Source organism: Adiantum capillus-veneris, unplaced genomic scaffold (assembly GCF_014529385.1).
Source record: "Adiantum capillus-veneris isolate H3 unplaced genomic scaffold, ASM1452938v2 Hic_scaffold_321, whole genome shotgun sequence".
Taxonomy (NCBI): Eukaryota; Viridiplantae; Streptophyta; class Polypodiopsida; order Polypodiales; family Pteridaceae; genus Adiantum; species Adiantum capillus-veneris.
This window is the reverse complement of record NW_028221434.1, coordinates 94,520-116,135: the sequence shown is the minus strand read 5'-3', so window position 1 is coordinate 116,135 and position 21,616 is coordinate 94,520. Positions and strand designations below refer to the sequence as shown.

Genomic DNA, 21,616 nt, shown 5'->3' with positions numbered 1-21,616 from the left:
CGTACTAGGCTGGCACTATATGTGTAGTCAAGCTGTAGAATCACTGGCAGAGATCCTCCGTGTCGGTCACCTAACGCGCCAGTGGCCAAGACCCATAGTGGATGCTAGCTCAAGGTGTATAGCTCAACATATCAACACTCCCCCTCGATCTCTGCATGTCGCAGAGTCCAAGCATAGTCCAGAAACATCGAATCTTCTTAGCTTCGAGGGCCTTGGTAAAGATATTTGCTATCTGCTCCTCTGTGCTGACGTAGACCAAGTCGATGTTGCCCGCCAACACTTGCTCTCGAATGTAGTGGTAATGGTCCTCTATGTTTTTGGTCTTGGCATGGAACACTGGGTTCCTAGCCAACTGCATGGTTCTGAGGTTATCACAATGGATGAAAATCTGCTGGTCCACCTTCACTCCCAAGTCCTCAAGTAATGTGCGTAGCCAAGCTACCTCGCATGCCGCAACTGTTGCACCTCTGTACTCGGCCTCTGTGCTCGATAAAGCAACCGTAGGATGCTTTTTGCTACTCCAAGTAACAACAGCACTCCCAAAGGAGAACATGAAGCCACTTGTAGATCTCATATCAACAATGCTACCTACCCAATCTGCATCTGTATACCCATACAATGCTAATGGTGCATCTGCTGCATAGAACAATGCGTATTCGAGAGTACCTTGCACATACCTAAGTGTGCGTCGAACTCCATCTAAATGTGGCTTCCTCGAAAGCTGCATGAACTGACTCTCCAAGCCTACTGTGTAGCTCAAGTCTGGCCTCATGATAGTCAAGTAGATTAGACTACCCACAATCTTCCTGTACATGTTGACATCCTCAACAACATCACCCTTCTCTGCACTCAGCTTTGCATTCACATCCAAGGGGATAGAAATTGGCTTACAATCAGCCATACCATACTTTGACAACATGTCCAAAGCATACTGTCTCTGTGATATCCATACACCCTCTGGAGTCCTGATCACCTCAATGCCAAGAAAGTAGCGCAACTCGCCTAAATCTTTCATTTCAAACTCCTGTTTGAGAAGACCCTTCACATGGTCAATCTCCATAGCATTGTCACCAACAATAATAAGGTCATCTACATATATGGTAATGACCACAATCCCCACATCACTCTCACGTACATAGAGTGAATGATCAGCATGAGCTCTCCTAAAACCAATACTGACAAGATACTTGGCAATCCTGTCATACCATGCTCTAGAGCCGTGTTTCAAACCATACAAAGCTTTGAGAAGTCTGCATACATCATCTGGGTAACCTAGATCGACATAACCAGGTGGCTGATCCATATACACTTCCTCTTGCAACTCACCATTCAAGAAGGCATTCTTTACATCCATTTGATTCATAATCCATCCTCTAGATGTAGCCATTGCTATGACAGCTCTCACAGTCGTCATCTTTGCCACTGGAGCAAAGGTCTCCTCATAGTCTATGCCATACGTCTGTGCATAACGCTTTGCGACCAGCCTTGCCTTGTGACGCTCAATGTTACCATCAGCCTTATGCTTGGTTTTATACACCCATTTACAGCCAATAGCTTTCTTGCAACTTGGCAATGGCACCAACTCCCATGTGTCGTTTGCTTCCAATGCAGCCATCTCTTCATTCATTGCATCATCGCAATGCACATTTCCAACTGCATCCTCAAAACATGTGGGATCCACATCGTATATCACCTTAGCCATGTAGGCTTGGTGATGCGCTAGATACCCATCATAAGTCAATTTCTGAACTGGATTTCTGACTCTATTAGATCTGCGCGGTCCTGGGTCACTCCTTTGCCCTCTAGCATCTTCTTGTACTTTCCTTACACCAGGTGTCCTGATAGCCGGAATTCCAAATTCCTCATCAAGACTTTGTTCAGAACCATCTGAATCCATGTCTACATGTGAAAAACCTGATGATGCATCAGCCATAAAGGGAGGTTCATCAACCTTTTCCTTTCCTTTTCGTGATACATTTCCTGTACCTGTTGGTGGAGTAACCTGCGTACGTAGTCTACCATTCCATGGTTTCTCAATAGAGCCACGAGAAGAGGACCCTTGTGGTCCACTCAAAACCTGTGACTCTGGCCTCACATTTTGTACAACCACATCATCTTTTACATCAGCCCCAATAGTGCCATGTGTATTACTGTACCAGTTGCTCATCTCATCAAATACTACATCTCTGCTCACTCGTAATTCTCGTGTAGTAGGATTGTAGCACCTGTACCCCTTTTGTTCAGGGGAATATCCCACAAGAATACATTTCTCTGCTTTAGGATCCAATTTCCTACGCAACTCATCTGGTACATGCACGTAAGCTATGCAGCCAAACACTTTCAAGTGTGCCAAATCAGGCTTTGTACCTGTAAACTTTTCCTCAGGTGTTACATCATGCACCGCAGCTGTAGGTGTCCTGTTCATAATGTACACAGCTGTATTTACGGCTTCAGCCCAGAAATGATGAGGCATGTTCTTCTCATTCATCAATGCACGTGCAACCTCTGCATTGTGCCTGTTTTTTCTTTCTGCGACCCCATTCTGTTGTGGAGTATATCTGCATGTAAACTGCCTGCGTATACCATGCATTCGCAGAAAATCTGAAAAATCATTGGAGAAGTACTGTCCCCCTCCATCTGACCTCAATGTCTTGATTTGCATATCTGTCTCCTTCTCAATCATGACTTTGAAGTCTTGAAAGTGACCAAACACTTCACTTTTGTTACGCATGAAGTAGACCCATACTTTCCTTGTATGGTCATCAATGAAAGAGACATAATACATGCAACCATGTATACTTGCAATATCGGTTGGACCCCAAACATATGTGTGCACCACTTCAAGTGGCTTTTTACATACATTTCGCTCATGTGGAAATGAGCCCTTTGACTGTTTTCCAAACTGGCATGCTGCACACACTTTATGCATACCATCCACCTTGAATTTGGGCAAACCTTTTACAATCTCTGCTCATTGACATGGCCAATGCGTTTGTGCCAAATGTCAACATCAGCCACAACACCTGTGCCCTCTGCAAATAATGCAGCTTTTACCTCAAGCATGTCTACATTCAGCGTAAACATTCCGTCCACACATTTTCCCTCTGTGATCCGCTTACAGCCATTGTGGAAATCTTCTACATAACAGCCATTTGGATTAAAGCGAACCTGCAAACCCTGCTCAACCATTTGTCTAACAGAAACAAGATTCTTTGTAATGTTTGGGACATGAAGTACATTTGCTAAGTAGTTTGATTTTCCACTCTTTGTATTTAGAGGTATGTCCCCTACATGAGCAATGGGGTGAGCTGTGTCATCTCCTGTCTGCACATAGCCTCACACATCTGGTTTGTGCATATCTCTAAACCACTCTCCACGGGACGTCATGTGATTAGAAGCACCTGAATCCACATACCAAACATCATCTTGGGTGGAATTCTCTGCAGTCATTGTATTCATTACATGCTGCATAACAAACATGCGCTCGTTTTTACTGTCATCTGCATCTCTACTAGTAGATGCATAGTTGCCCTGTTCTCTCTTTACACTTGCTTTTCCCTTTGGACAGTCATGTGACATGTGACCTCTTTCACCACAAGTCCAACATTCTCTGCTATCTGGAGTATGTTGCTGCCTGCTTGATCCTGCACCACGACCTCTTTGACTCCCCCTGCCTTGAGACTAGTTTCCCCTGCCACCTGTATTGTTTTGATTTGATTGACCTTCCAAAAATTGGCCCCTGCAACCCCTTGGGCCTCGACCACGACCTCTACCTCTACCTCTGTTGGAGTTAGAATAGAAGGCTGTTCAGAATTATTTCTGCCATGAGAAGAAGATGTGTCAAGGTTCTTCTCCTCAAGAATAAGCATAGAAATCAAATCTTGGAACACGGGGATGTCGTCTCTTGTATTCATGGAAGACCTAAAATGTACATACTCATCTCCTAGACCATCCAAGCATGCGCAGACAATGTCATCGTCTTCCACTAAGACTTTAATAGATCCAAGAGCCTCAATGATACTCTTGATCTTCAAAGCATAATCATTGATGGAGAGGTTGTTTCTCTTAACCTGATTTAGCTCCGACTTTAGTTGAAGCTTCCTGGCCTTGGTGTTCACCTCGAACACTCTGCCTAAGTTTTTCCATGCAATGGCGGGGGTTTCAGCATCCTGTAGATAGCCCATCATGCCATCTGTGATGCTCATAGACAGCCAATACATCACTTTGCTTTGGCCTTGTTGCCACTCCCTCAAAGCTTTCCTTTGTTCTGCTGTAGCATTTGCCTCAGGAATCTCTGGTTCCTTTTCATTGTCTCCTTCTACATAGTCCCAATAACCTTTTCCTTTTAGGAAATTTGTTATTCTGAACTTCCATGCAGGGTAGTTATTTTTCTCAAGCTTCTCAGTGACAATCTGACTGAAATCGTCAGACATCCTGAAGCACTAAGACAAAACAGCTGCAATCTGCAAAAACCTACAATCTGCCGAACCTGCTATCGTGGTACCTGTAACGCTTCCTACACTCAACGAGTGTCCACAATCAAGCGTACATACAACCACTGTACTTGTACAATAAATCTCTGTATACTGCACTTTGGAGACCTATTCAGAAACTTGTTCAGAAAATTTGGTCGTGGATTGCGAACGAAGGGATTGTGATGCTCTTGCTCTCTTAGCCTCTCTTGCCTGCACCAGGCTCTAATACCATGTAAAGAATGAGGATGCAAGAGAGCTACACAAGACAAGCACAAAGCACACACAGATGGAAATCTTCTTCTTCTTCTTCACAGAAAAGAGAGTACAAGATGATTGAGTGCTAAAGATGAAAAAGTAGCACATATGTACATGCGGTCACTAAGTGTGAACTTGCTAGAAGCGTACTGGGCTGGCACTATATGTGTAGTCCAGCTGTATAATCACTGGCAGAGATCCTCCGTGTCGGTCACCTAACGCGCCAGTGAGTAAATGCCGTAAGCGGCCAAGACCCGTAGTGGATGCTAGCTCAAGGTGTAGAGCTCGACATCTCAACAATATGCACACACCATACGTGTAGGAAAAACCGAAGGATGTCGACATTGACATCAACAAAAGAGAGAAAGAAACGATCAAAAGCACGTGATTGCGGCATCAAATCGAAGATTGACGCCAAAGGCATGCCCCGGCCAGACCCGAAATTGGCAAAAGCACTACACCAACGCACCAGCAAGGCCCGCCATTCGTTGGCATTTAGTCCACGACGCATCTTTGCAGTAACATCCGTAGGTTATTATTATTTTTCAGTTTCAAACCAAAAATCTTGTATAAAGAGCCCATTGTAAATTGCCACCTCTCTCTAGGTGATGGTCACAAAGGCCCACCTAGGAGATATCATTTTCAAAATTCTCCTAAGACAAAGCAAGGGTCAACCATCTCGGACCCAACTCCTTGCTTTGTCTCTCCTCGTTAGGGGACTAACCTAATCGGATTATCCAAAACCTAATGCAGCTTGCATCTATAAAAGGGCACTAAGAGGTCACTGTCGGGGACATTAGAAAAAGTTTGGACTAAAAAATGGGCCTTTTAAGAGTGCCACATCATCAAAGTTGTACAAAAGAAAGCAACCCGGTAGACCACTCTAAATATTTCTTGGAACCCCATGATATGACCTATCATTGGAAAGCTTTTAAAAATTGGATTCTAAAGAGATAAGGTCCGAAACATTTGGATGACTTCTATGAAAGTTATGCCATTTTTTTTTCAATCAACCAATTTTTGTTATCGTTACGGTAATCTAAAATCACCTTTTTCTAGATCTGTATGAAGGCAATGTCCGATATATGCATGCTATATATCAATAGATCGCATTTGAAGAGTAGATTCTAAATATCCAACCTCCGACAAGTTTGGATCTTATTTATAAAAAAATTACCAATTCCCACTTTTTGAAATCTATGCCACATCAACAACTCTTACAAGGCCCAAAAATGAGCTCAAAATTTTCCTAATGGACTGGCAACACTTGCATCAAGAGAGATGTTACTTTTGGGCAGCACGTTGGGAAGTTAGCACTATGAGAAGGAGTCCATGTCCACACTTTGACTCCAAGAGTTTCCACACGTACACGAGAGTGGAATCTCCGTATTGATGAAATCACCTCTAGAGAACGCACTATTAAGCTCACCATCTCTCTCCAACTCTCTATCCCTCTATCACCATGGTTGCCATCTCACCGAAGATTAGGTTTCAGTAAATATTGCATTGAAACAATTTTCCCTTGTTGGAGCTATATATATAGAATGTGCTATATATAGCTCCCTAACCATAGGTCCTTACTATATGTACATGTCTAGTGTATGAGTATGTACACTCTTGGGGTTGTATATCTCGTGGCTTGTCTCCTCCACCCTCTTCTTCTCTCTCGTCTGTGCTCCTGATCAACAAAAAAAAAACAACTAAAGAAGAGTACACTTGTCGTTCTACTTCATGAGTAAATCTGCAAGCCAACACTCATTACAACTGAGGTTATTGAAAAATTTGTTGGTGACTCAACATCAGGTGTTGAAGATGATTCGCTCTTAGTAGACATTTGGACAGAGGATATCTTTGAAGATTTAAAAGCAGACTACGATTGCGAGGATAACTCTAATGTGGATGCTAGCCTGGATGAAGATGAAGTGTTTGCTAGCTTTGAACGTGTAACTAATGAAAGAGAAAGGGAAGAGCTAGTTTATTCTGGCAATGATGGCATAAATTGTGATGTTCGTGGTGATATTGGAACAAATATAGAACCTCTTTCTTGGGATTTTGAATCCTGTGTAAACCAAGGTTTAAACATAGACCTTATACCCTTCATGATTCTCCACGCAAGTGTATAGAACAGGATTTATCCACGACGAAAGTCCACGAGAAGGATTACACCCCTCTTGAACAAGATTGTTTGCAGCATGAACAAGGATTTTTATCGCAGGATGAGACCCTTTATATCAACCAGGATGATGGAAGGAGTAGCTCACCTGAAAAAAAAAAAAAACACTCATTCTGAGCAGAAAAGAGATCATATCAGGAATTTTACAGAGATCTTCCTCTTCTAACATGAGGTCAATTGTCAAGAGGATTAATGCTTTGGATGTGAAGTCTGGGAATGCTTCTGTGGCTGAAAAGGTTCTACTAGTAGGGGATGTACCTTCAGATGCACATGCCAGCGTCTACTTTGCCTTTCAGCCACCTCCCACGTTGGAGGTGAATATTGCTGCCATAGCAGGACCTCTGAAAATCAAAATAAAGGCCGCTGACATGTCTGAACCCATCCAGGAGCATACCTTTTGTTGTGCTCGAGCGTGCTTGGATGCGGTAGGAAAGCTACAAAGAAAGTGAATAGCCTATACATTGAAGGAGTTTGACAAATAATATTGCCCTGCAGGGCACTGCATTGTTGGTGGAAGCTTTGTTCCTTATGTAACACACTCGTTGGGTGGCGATCAATTTATTGCATGCCACGAAGCCCTGCGTTTGAGGGTTCTGTACCAATCAACCTGATGGATCAATTGGGTACGGGTATGGAACTTGTCTGAAGTGTCTTGAGCGCCTTGTTTACATCAATACCATTGTCTATCTATTGACATCCCTTCCTCTTCTCGCCTATTGCACTCTTCCTGCAGTTTGTCTGCTCACAGGAAAATTTATCATTCCCACGATTGATGGCTATACTAGTTTGTGGAAACAGAACCTGTAAATATAGAAACCCTAAAAGATATTCGTGCAGAGTTATTTTGTGGGTTTCATGAATGCCGTGTTCCATATTCACATCCCACACAGGACGAAGAATTGATCACACAGAGGAAGACCTCAATGCGCAAAGAACCAAACCAGGTTCTTTTTATGTGTTTTTTTTTTGGGAGGGTAACCTCTGACACTTATCTTGATCCATGGAGAGGCTGAAGTAGGGGAGATTGATGTGCAGGACAGAAAGTATGTGCGAGGTGCTCATTGTGTACTTTTTCCAAAAAAATTGTCCTTGTTATTGACATGTGCTCCATTATGGATTGAGAAGCTGTTTATGAGCTCGACGCTCCATTACGGATTGAGAAGCTATTTATGAACTCGATGCAAAACATCGTCTTGTTCTTATTATGGACATCATCTTGTCTTCGTTACAGACTCGCTGCGGACTTATTCCAAAAATTATCCTTGTTATTGACATGTGAGCTCGATGCTCCATTACAGGTTGAGAAGCTATTTATGAGCTCGGTGCGAAACATCGTCTTGTTCTTATTATGGACATCATCTTGTCTTCATTACAGACTCGTTGTGTACTTACTCCAAAAATTGTCCTTGTTATTGACATGCGAGCTCGGTGCTCCATTACGGATTGAGAAGCTGTTTATGAGCTCGGTGCTCCATTACACATTGAGAAGCTATTTATGAGCTCGGTGCAAAACATCGTCTTGTTCTTGTTATGGACATCATCTTTTCCTCATTACAGACTTGTTGTGTACTTATTTCAAAAATGGTCCTTGTTATTGACATGTGAGCTCGGTGCTCCATTACGGATTGAGAAGTTGTTTATGAGCTCGGTGCTCCATTACGGATTGAGAAGCTATTTATGAGCTTTGTGCAAAACATCGTCTTGTTATGGACATCATCTTGTCCTCAGTGCAGACTCGTTGTGTACTTATTACAAAAATTTTCCTCTTTATAGACATGTGAGCTCAATGCTCTATTATCAACGCAATCCTAAATAGGGATACTTGTTGAAGTTTATATGTCATTTATATACTAGCTTTGCATACATATGCACATGTGATATGCATTGGCATTTTGTATTTTGTGCGTCTCTATGTTGTCTCATGATGGGCGTGGCAAACTGTTGTAGCAAGTAGCTCCTGAAGCCGTTGTAACAAGGGAGTGATGTAGCTACTGAAGCCAATACATATGTAAATCTTCACTTTATGATCAATCAAGCGGTGTGCATATATAGTGCTGTGGATTTTTCCCTTCAGCCCCCAAGGGTTTTTTCATCCACAGTTAGGGACCCTTGTTTGAGTGGGGGTGTTGGAGCTATATATATAGAATGTGCTATATATAGCTCCCTAACCATAGGTCCTTACTATATGTACATGTCTAGTGTATGAGTATGTACACTCTTGGGGTTGTATATCTCGTGGCTTGTCTCCTCCGCCCTCTTCTTCTCTCTCGTCTGTGCTCCTGATCAACATCCCTCACATCTAGAGGTGTTTTCATCACGTGCGTCTCTCACTTTCTCCCCCTGTGTGTGTGTGTGTGTGTGTGTAGAGTTTGTGCTTTTTCAAATCACCATTGTACGTGTCCTAGCGGCTTAAATCTAGGTGATGCCCCCTGTTCACTTCACCCTGGCGAGCTCGATGTGTATCTGGTCCTTGCATTTTGAGGCCATTAAGGCCCGTATCGTGCTTTGTGCTCATCATTTGGTGTCCCTATTGAGGAGGACTTCTCGGAAACCTCTAGTTTACAATGCTGAAAACAATGCACATCGTTGACCATGGACGAATGGCTGCAAGAATTCTCCAACTGGAGAACGGAGGAGGATGAGATCAAGGAAACACTGACCACCTTCATTGAAATGCTACTGCTAGGTTGTAGCATCGTCACTATCTAAGAGGTAAGTCCCCATCTCGTATTGCTCGTACTAATCACAAATTAAGAGCATCAAGTGGGAAGGGTATATGATGTCATCACTATTGTCAACCAAAGCACACGATCAATGAATGCCAACAACAAAGGTAACGAAGAGACAAAAATCATCTACATCGATGTTCACCATGAGGAGGTCATCTATATTGAGGCGGTCCGGGGCGGGCAACAAGAAGAGCAACCTCTAGACACCCTTCAAGGCTCCCGTGCTGCTCAATGGGGCTGCGGCACAACACAACACAAACCAAAACAACAAACCCCCAGCCAAATCCCAACTACACAAGGGGCACCACCTAGTTTAAGAGCAAACTAGGACGCAAAAGAGGAGAATCGTTAGAGCAACCCACAAACAAGCAAGGAATTTACACTAACCCTAACACCAATGGAACACTCTCACACACTAAAACACGAGAGAGAGAGAGAGAGAGAGAGAGAGAGAGAGAGAGAGAGAGAGAGAGAGAGAGAGAGAGATAGTGCTTGGGCTGCTTTGAAATGTATTGGCAATGATCAAGCAAACACAACTATATATGTAAGAAAGAGAGAGAAAGGGGGAGGGGGTGCTTGTTGCATTAATACCTTCTTACAAATCTGTCATGACAAATCAAAGTGAGATTAGTATTTGTTCAACATATCTTGCGTAAATTTCACCACAACACATCACAAGAAAAGCCACCCCAATCACTGTCTTAAAGCCAGGGGAGTCCTCTCCACCCTGTCGCCCTCTTACAGTATGTGGGATTTATGGCTAGATTGATGACAACACCGGAGACAAGCTATCAAGAACTTAACAAAAAACACCAAGACACTTACGCATCATTGTTGTCCATTACTTCACGTTGGAAGGGAGACAAAGTATCCAAGCTTAGTCCAAATCCACCCTCCTTGATTCAGCAAATGTTGGGCTTACACTAGTAGGAGAAATGATAGATTTCCTACTCTCAATTGAATGATCACTCTCTCTCTTACAATGGCATAGAGTTCCCTTGCTAATCCCCTATTACAACACATGCACATGCATAAGACAATGAGCTTCCACTCAAGAGCTCCTTCTAGAGAGGTTGAGCTTGGCTTCTCAAGCTATAGCATAGTGCTCTTGCTTATGGCTCCCCCTTTTGAGCTAGCTACACCCTCCTTTTATAGCAATTTTGAAGGCTAGGGTTACTCCTCTAACCATGGTTGGGTTAGATTTTCAGCAATTTATCTAATTTCTTTTGCTTGGAATTATCAAGAAGTTGGTGGGGAAAGAGAGAGGAGAGAAATGGAGGTGATAGGACTTTTCATAGTGGGTTAGTGTTAGTAGAGTTAGTATTAATTTACAAATGGAATTGGATATTTACAATGGGAGTATCCATGTAGGATACAAATAAGGAAGAAAAACTCTTAAGAGGTAAGAAAAGGTGGATTTCATACAAGGTTGATGCTCCAAGTGTCTTGAGTAGGGCCAATTTTGACGCTTGTTGACGGTCCACTAGCTTTGACGGTACATTTTTTCTCCACTCTTGACCTTCCTTGAGAGACAAGGTAATTAAAGCTGAGTAATCAACCACCATGATGCTGTCTTTTAAGAGAAGAGGCTGAATTTTGTGGTTTTTTTGATGGATATGGGTAATTTGGAGGAGGAAAAATGAGACTAGGTGGTCAATTTTGGAATGGAATTGTGTGTGGGAGGTATGAGTTCACCATGGTTTCTCTTATTCTTCAAGGTTGAGGAGAAGGTGAGTAGGGTACAGAGAGGAGTGGTGAGAGAGGTGGGGATGATAAGTGGAGAAGTGTGTGTGAAAGAGGAAAATGATAAAGTGGAAGAGAGAGTGTGGCTGCATAGCATGGGAAAACTGGGGTCCACTAATAAAATCATAGCTCACAGCTCGTAGCTCAAAAAAATATGAAAAACTTTGAGGCAAAAGTTCAGCCCACGAGCTACAACTTTTGTTTGTATCACCTTTTCAAATTCGGAGAGCAAGTGAACTTTAAAAATTTAACAAAACCGACCATTTTTTTCCACTGCACAAGGTCTTTGTGGGGTCCTTCTTTGGATGATTCTTTTGAATACCTCCAGGAGTGAGCCCTCCATAGTGCATGTATGCATGCCACCTACCCTTGACCTTATTTGGTAGGTCTATAATTGAAGATATTGTATAGAGCATGATATAAGTGAATAGTACAACTAAGAAAATCAAATATTGAGGGGTCTAAAAAATATGTACATGTCAAATATAAATAATATAGGTGGAAAAATATAAAGGGGTCAAAATAAATCTCTCTCATTATAAGTCTACCATAAAAAGATGAATATTTTTGGTGTTCTAGTTTTTTAGAAAAAAAACAAAATAGATGTAGGAAGGGAAAAATCACAATAGTGAAAAGAATATACACATAAATAAACTAGTTTTTTTTGGATTTTTGTTGGGGTGGAGTTACACCAAATATAAGAGAAGCTTACATGAAAATATTTCTATATGGAATAAAGAGTATGAAAAATGGTAAGAAAAATTGTGGTAATGGTGAGGCAATGTACAGAGCATAAATAACACACACCTAGGTAGAAATATTTAAATAAATACCAAAATAATTATGAAAAATACTTTTATTTAGGCCCTATATACAAAGAAATATTTACATACGCATGGGCCATAATATACTTATATTTTTTATATTTTATATTTTTTTTGGCTCAACTAGCCCAATGCCTAGCTAATTGAGGGTTTTTTATTTCAGTAAGGAGATATGGGAAAAGTCCCGTGACTCACGCACGCCTATATACAGTGAAACGGTAGGGATAGCCATAGTGTTTGGGTGATTTTGGTAGGGTGAGGTAACTCACTGTGGCAATTACAAAGAGCCAAAAAACGGCTATCATTAGCCCTCCCCCTTGATGATGGTATATTCATGTACCATCATAGAGCATCTTTTCCAAAGAGAGTGCTTCAGAGTCCTTGACGAGATCTTTATTGTTTGGCCCCTCAGAATTTTGGCTAGAGTTACACTCATGCTTCATGTAACAATACTTACATGAGAGAGTGGCCTTTTGACAGATCTTTGGTAGATCCTTTGGTAGAAGGCGACTCAAATAGTGCTTCAAGCGATACCCGTTTACTTTCCTGGAGTGCTCTTTACCATTCAAGTCCATAAGCTGATAGTAACTTGAATTGAAAGCCTTCTTGACTATGTATGGCCCTTGCCATCTTGTTTCAAATTTGGCATCAAAACGATTATCGAGTCGATTGTCATACCTTAGCACAAGATCTCCTTCATTGATGCCTTTGTCCTTCAGTTTCTTGTCAAGCTTCTCCTTTGTCTATGTGGCTTTCCTCTTATAGCACTCGTATGCTGCTTCTCTTTTCCACTCAAGCTCCACTAACGTAAGAAGTCGATCCATCCATACCTCTTGATCATCTTGTGCTCCTTTGCCATGAAGTCGCATTGCTGGAATGTTGAGCTCGATAGGCTGCAAAGCCTCTTGACCATAGACCAAGTAAAATGGTGTGAACTCCGTGGCAACTTCCCTATATGTGGTTCGATATGCCCACAAGGCACCATCCAAGAAGTCATCCCATAATTTTGTCTTGTTTTGCACCATCTTTCTAATGATTCCTGCAATGACACCATTAGCCTTCTCCACCAAACCATTTGAATGTGGGTAGTATGGTGTGCTATGACGATGTAGAATGTGAAGTTCTTCACAGACTTCTGTGAGCAATCCCTTTCTAAACCCTGGACCATTATCAGAAACAATCTCCAAAGGTGTGCCAAATCTACAACAAATGTGAGTGTAGACGAATTTGCTCACTGTCTTCTCATTTACCTTTTCCACACTTTGTGATTCCACCCACCTAGTCATATAGTCTACAGCCACTAGAATGTAGAGTTTACCATTTTTTGTCCTAGGCAGAGGACCCATGGCATCAATGCCCCACTTTTCAAACGGTCCATTTGCAAGCACGATTTGCCTTGGACCATAAACCAATCTTCTATTCCCATTTACCTGACAATTGTGACAACTTTTACACCAATGTTGGACATCCACATGCAGACTTGGCCAAACATACCCCGCAAGCAAAATCTTCTTCACAGTTAATTCTTGGGCAAAATGACCACCACATGCTTCTTCATGCAAACCTTTTAGAATGGATGGAATTTTCTCAATAGTTGGTACTCTTCTGCATACTTGATCGCTCCCTCTTTGATAGAGGGAGCCTTCTAGGAAGAGATACATGCTTGCCTTCTTCATGAGTCTCCTCTTCTGAGCTTTTGTGAAGTCTGGTGGAAACTCACCCTCCAAAATGTAGCCAATGATGGGAGCCAATGACTCCAATCCCTGGTATCTCGGTTGCTTGACAGTTGCTGCCACCATGATGACCTGCACTTCTCTCTCAACACATGTAACTGCTTGTTGTGCAAGTAAATCGGCATCTTCATTTTGTTTCCTCGGAATATGATATAGTTGCACTTCTTCAAACTGATTAAACATCCTACGAATGGCATGAACTTTTGTCCTTAAGCTTTCATTCTTGCATGCCCAAATGCCTAAAATCTGTTTAACAATGAGAAGTGCATCTCCCTTTACCATGAGACGTTTTATCCCTTGGCCAATGCACATCTTCAAACCATGAATTAGTGTGTCGTATTCTGCTTCATTGTTGCTAGCTGAACTTGGTAGATTGAACTTCTCTTTCATGACCACCTCTCCACTTGGGTTGAGCAACACTAGCCCTCCCCCTGCTTTCCCTGTGGCTCGTCGAAAAGCTCCATCAAAGAACAAGGTAAAAGCATTGGGAATACTTTTTGGTGGTGGAAATGGTAGGGTCTTTACTTGAGGCACCTTAATTTCCTTTTCATGCACCCTATAAGTGAGAATCCCTGCCAATTGTGCACGCACACTATCTTCTACCTTGAAAGAGTATTGAAACTCTTGCAACTCCATAATCCACTTTGAGATCCTAGTACTAAGATTCATTTGAGATGACACCCAAGGGAACAAATTCTCTGCAGTGAGAATTACAAAAGGTTTTGGTAGCAGGTAGGATCTAAACTTTCTCACCGCAAACATGAGAGAAAGCATCATGAGTTCTGCTTCTGTGTAGTCTCTCTCCAAAGCATTCATGACCCTACTAGCAAAGTAGATGGGTCGCATCCTTGTACTGTGGGGATCTTGTTGTAGCAACACAGCACCAATTGTTTCCCTTCCAACACTAGAGCTAACAAAGAATGTGTACTCCCAACAAGGAGGCATGAGTGTTGGTAGCTCTGACAAAATGACTTTAATGTTACAAAAATACTCTTCAAGCTCATCATACCATGCAAATTCTACTTGTTGTGTCAACTTTTGCAAAGGATGAAGCAACTCCGAGGCTAAGTGAATGAAGCGTGACATATACTTCACCTTCTGAATGAAAGAGATGACCTCCTTAAGACTCTTCGGTGATGGGAGCTCAATAAGAGCCTTTGCCTTTGAAGGATCCACCTCAATGCCTTTATAGGAAACCTTGTGACCAAGCAAGATCACTTCATCCTCACCTATGTGGCACTTGTCAGGGTTGAGTTGACCTCCCATGTCGTAGAGCTTCTTTAAACGTTCTTCTACCCTTTGTAGATGCAATGATTTTGAGCTATAAATGCAGAAATCATCAATGAACACCCTAATTGACTTTCCAAAAAAAGCTTGAAACACCATGTTCATGAAACGTTGGAATGTTGCAAGAGCATTTGTCAGACCAAATGGCATGACTCTAAAAGCATAACAACCCCAAGGAGTGATAAAGGTTGTTTTCAATTGATCCTCCAATGCGATACCTATTTGAAAGTAACCCGAGTAGCCATCACACACAGTGTACTTCTCATGACCAACTACTTCATTTAGTATCTCATCCTGAAATGGGAGGGGAAAGTGATCTCTTTTTGTTGCCTCATTAAGTCGACGATAATCCACACACACCCTCCACTTGCCGTTTTTCTTAGGAGTGACAACAACGGGAGAGACCCACTCTGAATTCTCCATTGGATAAATGAAACCTGCTGCTAGAAGCTTTCTTACCTCCTTGAGTAGAGCCTGCTCCTTAATGACTCCTAGCCTTCGTAGCTTTTGAGCCTTAGGTGTGGCCTCTGGCTTCAACTCAATCTTGTGTTGAACAACATCTACTCCACACACATTGGTGTAGTCTTTAGCAAAAATCCTTGGAAATTTCCTTAGCACACATTTGAACTCCTCTCTTTCATCCTTTGTAAGTGTTGTAGACAACATACCTTCTAACATTCCTTCATCTTCCACCTTTTGGTTCTCTTGGGAACCTACCTCTTCCAAACCTCGAGAAGAGGTCTGCTGGGTGTTTAGATTAAACCTTACCCCCATGACTTCGATGGAAGACTCCTCTTCAGTAATGCTGCCGCTACTTTCTTCTTCTGAAGTGCTATCGGTCCAACCTTCTTCCGTCTCACTTTGAGATGATTCTTCATGGAGCTCCTCTTGGCGTTGCTCCTTCATGTCAAAGACAACCTTCTTATGATTGTCATTCCTGCAAATTAATTTCCCACTCTCCCAATCGTGCAAAGCTCGCATTTTCATTAGCCATGGTCTTCCTAGGATAAATGGATAACCACTTCCCTTGGTCGACATAACATAAAAATCCACCGCTTTCTTAATGCCAAAGGCCTCTACACAGACATTTTTACAAATGCCTACACACCTAGCCTTGCTATTGTTTGCCATCTTGACCTTAATTTCAGGTGTCTCATGGATGTGCATGCCTAGTTTTTGCATGAGTCCCTCTGTCATGATGCAAATTTGTGCACCCCCATCCACTAGACCTTTCCTAACCAATCTCCCTTTTATGTAACAATCTAGCACAGGTGTAATGTCCTCATTCATTTCAGCTTATGCAATTTTTACAACAGGCACACTCTCTTTTACCTTTCTCCTAGTGCTAACTGCCCTTGTTAAATCCATCCTAACTTGTGGACATAATGCAAGAAATTGAGGCCATGAGATATCAGGACCCTTACCTCGCATGTCTTCCAACAGGTTGTATGGAGCCATACCATGTCCAAGAGGGAAGTCTTGGAGATTGATACGACGTCGAGTCCTCTTAGCTTCCTTGGTCTCCTTTGCCTTCTTGCCTTGTCCATGGTCACTCTGTGATGTGAATCCTTCTTTCTCTTTACCTTTTCCTCGGCCACGCTTAATGCCATTGGCTTCCATGTCAACCTCATTTGAATTTGTCACCTCTACCCCTTGTGGAGGTGGTCTTGGTCCATTTGGTCTTTGTAGAAGCCTTGGTTGTTGACCAGCTCCTTCACCTGCATTCATCACTGGGTAATTCAAGTTAGGTCTCCCTGGCTCCCCATGGGGCCAAGGACAATTATACATCCCATGTCCAGACTCTCCGCAATTCCAACATTGCAAGACTCTCCTAGGTCGTGGATCTCGCTCTTCAGACTTCTTTGCTTGTCCCTTTGGACCTACAGCTTGTGCAAGGTGAATTGACAGGCTGCTTAAAGATTCATTTAACTTCTCAATCACTTCAGTCGTTACCTCAGGAAGCTCCCTAGATGTTGATGCTTGTGACTTACCTTTGGGTCTAAGACCTTCTATTGGAACCTCTCCCCTTAAGCACTTGAGTTTCCTATACTTCTCAGCAGCCCTAGTTTCAGCTGCATCAAAGGTAGCAGGTGCACCCGCCTCAACTTTTACCTTAAGGTTAGGAAAGAGTCCGGCTATGAACCTCTCCTTCTTTAGAAATTCTGCACCATCACCAGGGTTAGCAACATTTCGTATCCATAGAGCCCAAAGACGTAGAAACTCTTGCTTGTACAAGTAGTAGTCATCTAAGTCTTTTTGCTTATGAGAAACAATGTCTTGCCATAGTTTTTGAGTGTTTTGGGGATCAAAGAAGTATCTCTTAAAACGATTCAAAACTTCTGTGTAATTCCCCTTAACTTCCTCAGGCAAAGAGTCAAACCAAGTACTAGCATCTTTCCTAAGGACCACCTCAAACATTTCTACACGTTCTTGATCGGTTACTATCCTCTTGATACGGCAAGACATCTTGAAATTTGCTAAAAATAATTCTGCATCCTCTCCAGGCTCTCCAAAGAAAAGAGGATATCCAGACATTTGGCGTTGGCTTTCCATTGAATTGATTTCAAAGTGACACGTTTTTGTTTTTTCTTTCTTTAAAAGATCTACACAATAATATTCTCTAAATTGCAATCTATTCTACAACAAAATAAAAATATTCACATCAAATGACCTATGATAATCAATGAGAGGTAGGATGACAGGGTTTGGTGACGCGAGAATTTCTCCTACTCTTTGGGCACCAAACATGAACACCATACGTTGTTGAAAATGGATTTTTCTACTAATTGCAATGTTTATTCTAATGTGTGGAGTAAAATGAAAGGGAAAAACCTCTCTTCTTGGGCCATTATCCATGGCCTATGCATGTCCTAATGCTTAAAATAACACAAAAATATAGACGTCCAAGCTAATATCGTACCTAATTAGAGGCAAAATAAAAGGATTTACAGAAGTGTTTATCTCGGCTAACCTAAGAGGACCTAAAATTCTACGCATTACTCGCTGAAATTGCAACTTAGTACTAACAATTATGTGTACCTTTTGCCTTGCAATGGGAATGAAGGGATCATACAAATTCTCATGATTCATGCAAGCTACTTGATTATGCTAAAGGTTGAGCCTTCACAAAACATACACAAGCCTGTCCTCCGTGGGGGCACCAATTTGAGGCGGTCTGGGGCAGGCAACAAGAAGAGCAACCTCTAGACACCCTTCAAGGCTCCCGTGCTGCTCAATGGGGCTGCGGCACAACACAACACAAACCAAAACAACAAACCCCCAGCCAAATCCCAACTACACAAGGGGCACCACCTAGTTTAAGAGCAAACTAGGACGCAAAAGAGGAGAATCGTTAGAGCAACCCACAAACAAGCAAGGAATTTACACTAACCCTAACACCAATGGAACACTCTCACACACTAAAACACGAGAGAGAGAGAGAGAGAGAGAGAGAGAGAGAGAGAGAGAGAGAGAGAGAGAGAGAGAGAGAGTGCTTGGGCTGCTTTGAAATGTATCGGCAATGATCAAGCAAACACAACTATATATGTAAGAAAGAGAGAGAAAGGGGGAGGGGGTGCTTGTTGCATTAATACCTTCTTACAAATCTGTCATGACAAATCAAAGTGAGATTAGTATTTGTTCAACATATCTTGCGTAAATTTCACCACAACACATCACAAGAAAAGCCACCCCAATCACTGTCTTAAAGCCAGGGGAGTCCTCTCCACCCTGTCGCCCTCTTACAGTATGTGGGATTTATGGCTAGATTGATGACAACACCGGAGACAAGCTATCAAGAACTTAACAAAAAACACCAAGACACTTACGCATCATTGTTGTCCATTACTTCACGTTGGAAGGGAGACAAAGTATCCAAGCTTAGTCCAAATCCACCCTCCTTGATTCAGCGAATGTTGGGCTTACACTAGTAGGAGAAATGATAGATTTCCTACTCTCAATTGAATGATCACTCTCTCTCTTACAATGGCATAGAGTTCCCTTGCTAATCCCCTATTACAACACATGCACATGCATAAGACAATGAGCTTCCACTCAAGAGCTCCTTCTAGAGAGGTTGAGCTTGGCTTCTCAAGCTATAGCATAGTGCTCTTGCTTATGGCTCCCCCTTTTGAGCTAGCTACACCCTCCTTTTATAGCAATTTTGAAGGCTAGGGTTACTCCTCTAACCATGGTTGGGTTAGATTTTCAGCAATTTATCTAATTTCTTTTGCTTGGAATTATCAAGAAGTTGGTGGGGAAAGAGAGAGGAGAGAAATGGAGGTGATAGGACTTTTCATAGTGGGTTAGTGTTAGTAGAGTTAGTATTAATTTACAAATGGAATTGGATATTTACAATGGGAGTATCCATGTAGGATACAAATAAGGAAGAAAAACTCTTAAGAGGTAAGAAAAGGTGGATTTCATACAAGGTTGATGCTCCAAGTGTCTTGAGTAGGGCCAATTTTGATGCTTGTTGACGGTCCACTAGCTTTGACGGTACATTTTTTCTCCACTCTTGACCTTCCTTGAGAGACAAGGCAATTGAAGCTGAGTAATCAACCACCATGATGCTATCTTTTAAGAGAAGAGGCTGAATTTTGTGGTTTTTTTTATGGATATGGGTAATTTGGAGGAGGAAAAATGAGACTAGGTGGTCAATTTTGGAATGGAATTGTGTGTGGGAGGTATGAGTTCACCATGATTTCTCTTATTCTTCAAGGTTGAGGAGAAGGTGAGTAGGGTGCAGAGAGGAGTGGTGAGAGAGGTGGGGATGATAAGTGGAGAAGTGTGTGTGAAAGAGGAAAATGATAAAGTGGAAGAGAGAGTGTGGCTGCATAGCATGGGAAAACTGGGGTCCACTAATAAAATCATAGCTCACAGCTCGTAGGTCAAAAAAATATGAAAAAATTTGAGGTAAAAGTTCAGCCCACGAGCTACAACTTTTGTTTGTATCACCTTTTCAAATTTGGAGAGCAAGTGAACTTTACAAATTCAACAAAACCGACCGTTTTTTTCCACTGCACAAGGTCTTTGTGGGGTCCTTCTTTGGATGATTCTTTTGAATACCTCCAGGAGTGAGCCCTCCATAGTGCATGTATGCATGCCACCTACCCTTGACCTTATTTGGTAGGTCTATAATTGAAGATATTGTATAGAGCATGATATAAGTGAATAGTACAACTAAGAAAATCAAATATTGAGGGGTCTAAAAAATATGTACATGTCAAATATAAATAATATAGGTGGAAAAATATAAAGGGGTCAAAATAAATCTCTCTCATTATAAGTCGACCATAAAAAGATGAATATTTTTGGTGTTCTATTTTTTAGAAAAAAAACAAAATAGATGTAGGAAGGGAAAAATCACAATAGTGAAAAAAATATACACATAAATAAACTAGTTTTTTTTGGATTTTTGTTGGGGTGGAGTTACACCAAATATAAGAGAAGCTTACATGAAAATATTTCTATATGGAATAAAGAGTATGAAAAATGGTAAGAAAAATTGTGGTAATGGTGAGGCAATGTACAGAGCATAAATAACACACACCTAGGTAGAAATATTTAAATAAATACCAAAATAATTATGAAAAATTCTTTTATTTAGGCCCTATATACAAAGAAATATTTACATATGCATGGGCCATAATATACTTATATTTTTTATAGTTTATATTTTTTTTGGCTCAACTAGCCCAATGCCTAGCTAATTGAGGGTTTTTTATTTGAGTAAGGAGATATGGGAAAAGTCCCGTGACTCACGCACGCCTATATACAGTGAAACGGTAGGGATAGCCACAGTGTTTGGGTGATTTTGGTAGGGTGAGGTAACTCACTGTGGCAATTACAAAGAGCCGAGAAACGGCTATCAATATGAAGGGAGGAAAAAGGTCGGTAAGGCCTCTCTTTCCTAAGGAATCTGCAAGTAAAGGTATAGCCTTTTCTCCTAAGTGTCAAAAAGGGGTTGCTCGGGCCAAAGCAAAGGAAGGTCTAGGCTAGTTCGAAAACACATGACCCCATAGGAAGAAGCACCTAGCCACATGAGTGCTTCAAGTTTGGGAGGCAGAGTCATGCCTAGTTTGCCAAAACGGATATTATCCGGGGGAAAGTGGCAAAAGGTCGCCTATTGATTCGCATGGTGCATGCAAGTGCCGCTAGTCCATTTTGACAACCCCAAAGCAGAAGTGGTAAGAAGGTTCCCATGCCCTAGGGAGGAGTGGTTTGGCAACTATCATCATTTCTTTGGAGGGCCGATAGAGGGTCTTCCTTCTCTCCATGTGCATCTCATCCTAAAGAAATTGTCCACCACGGTTGAGACCCAGTGGGATGAAGACGAGTTATAGCTAAATGGAGTGGAGTTCATGCAACGCACCGACTACAATAATTACTTACAGTT

General features: G+C 41.9%; 1 pseudogene; it reads left to right on the top strand.

The window, feature by feature from the left end:
- LOC147417222 (uncharacterized) overlaps positions 1 to 21,616 on the top strand; it is a 30,127-nt pseudogene that overhangs the window by 7,746 nt on the left and 765 nt on the right.